The sequence below is a fragment of the Octopus bimaculoides genome, chromosome 1, assembly GCF_001194135.2.
Source record: "Octopus bimaculoides isolate UCB-OBI-ISO-001 chromosome 1, ASM119413v2, whole genome shotgun sequence".
In the NCBI taxonomy this organism is placed as follows: Eukaryota; Metazoa; Mollusca; class Cephalopoda; order Octopoda; family Octopodidae; genus Octopus; species Octopus bimaculoides.
In genome coordinates this window covers 192,253,275-192,255,774 of record NC_068981.1, presented here as the reverse complement: position 1 = coordinate 192,255,774, position 2,500 = coordinate 192,253,275, and positions in this window count along the sequence as shown.

Below are 2,500 nucleotides of genomic sequence, written 5' to 3'. Positions count from 1 at the left end.
TAGCCCTGCAACTCACTGGATCCTGTCAAACAGTTCAATTCACAACAGCATGGAAAACGGACATTAAATTATGATGCATCATTATTTAAATTATTATATAAATATATAATAATTTAAATAATAATGCAGTTACATAATGATATGTTTACATAATAATAATAGTACATATTGATATATTTATATAATGGTACAATTACTTAATGGTATATTCATATATTATAATGATAAGTTTATATAATGGTATATTCATGTAAAGGTATATTTACAAAATAATACACTTTAGTGTGCCCCAAGGTTTAGTTTCGTTCTCTGCACTCTTACAGTATCAAAAAGTTCCAGGACTTATTTACTTAAGTTTTAACATTATCTCCTTTGAAATAGTCACCTTGTGCAACAATACACTGGTCCCAGCATTCCTCCCACTTTTGGAATCTGGCTTGGAAGTTGTTTTCCATGAGTCGAGGACCTTCTGTGATTCGCTTTGGATCTCAACAATGATGTTAAAACAGTACCTTTTGAGCTGCCTTTTCATCTTGGGGAAGAGATAGAAGTCTTCAGGTGCTAAATCGAGTGAATGGTGTGAGTGCAGAAGTGATACCATGTTGTTTTAGGTGAGAAACTCACAAGTAAGGAGAGCTTGGTGACAGAGTGAGTTGTTGTCGTGAATCCAATTCTTCATGCTCTACAGATCCAGCGATTTTTGCTGAATGTCCTCCCTCAAATGTCACAGTAGAACTCTTGATTGACAGTCTGGCCCTGGGGAATGAATTCTCGATGCACAATACATAATGTTGAAAAAAAATATGATGAGCATGCTTTTGATTGAGCTGTGGCTGTGTCATGCCTTCTTTGGTTGTGGAGGTGAAGGCCTCTTCCATTGTGACAACTGCTGCTTCATCTCAAGGTCATACCTGTAGAATTAACTCTCCTCACCAGTGATGATCCTCAACATGAAGGATGGGTCATCATTGCACTTGCAACTGTGTGCTGCCATCTGTTGGTGCACTACAGAACTAGTCTGGGAACTTTTTGATACTATCTCGTATACCTCGATGACTTACTAGATATCATCTTGTCACTCTTGCACAGATGATAACACCCTTCATCTCTCCTAATATTTCTGCACCAATGCACCATCTACATACAACCATTGAGTCCTTGAACAGAGACCTTGAAAACACTTTCCAGCAGTATTATGCCATTCTAACAATACAAAGACACAGTTACCATGCATATCAAGATAACATTATTATTCCCAGTCCACCAAACAGAATCATCTCCACTCAAGCACTACCTGAGTCACTCATCACTCCTTTTCTTGTCACACATATTGTGTTCACCACCACCACCACCACCACCACCACCACCACCTACTATGTCCAGTTCTTTTACCCAGAACATCAGCCCTCTTGAATTTCTTTTCTGCACATATCATTCCCTGTGTGTGTGTTTGTGTGTGTGTGTTTGTGTTAGTGTATGTGTGTTTGTGTTAGTGTGTGTGTGTTTGTGTTACTGTGTGTGTTAAACATTTCTTTAGGAAGTTTAGTCACTTTATCACTTCCATTTTCCCCTCCTTTAGATTCTTCATAAATGCTGCTGTATTAGATTACCAGCTATCTGAGAGGAAACAAATAACCTACAAATAAAATGGAATAATCAAAACAAAAAAAACTTTCATTGCTTTCTTTTTAACCTTCTTTTCTAAAATAATTGCCATGGATTAAATACGAGAAAGATTTATAGTTCAATTTTGAACGGCTTCAGCAAAATAGCTGAATGTCTTCTTCGTTCAGCTATTTCACTGCACTGCATTGCTGGCATTAACGCTATGCAAGGAATCCAGTAATGGTTTGGAATTCTGCAAGAAAGATCATGAAAAGAATTGATTATTACGATCAATTTAGTAATATTTCTACATCAGTAACTCTGGATATTATGTTGCTGCTTTAGAGAAGCTACTATTGTCTTTAAACCACTAACATTTATATTGTTGAATAACCATTGAAAGCTCTTGTATTTAATTTTAATTTTTTTTATCATTTTAGGGTTGATAAAAATACCCAGTAGTCATATACTGGGGCCAGCTTAATTTGTGGCTCTGTACTAATATCTAAACAATCAAGAGCAGGGGATTAGCAGGACTCATAGTGATCCTGACAAAATATTACACTGTTTTTAATTATATTCATGTTCTGATTTCATATCCTGCCTAGGATAGATTTGTTTTCATTCTTCTGGATTTAATAAAATGAAATACCAATGGTTTTGCAGTTGGCATTAGGCAGGGCATCCCATTGTAGAAACCACGGCAAAGCAGACTTTGAAGCATGATGCAGTTTTGCCGTTCATTGGATCATGTTGAATCATCCAGCAGATGTTAGAATGCAAAATGGACATTAAATGATGATGATGATGATGATGATGATGATGATGATGATGATGATGATGATGATGATGATGATGATGATGATGATGATGATGATGATGATGATGATGATGA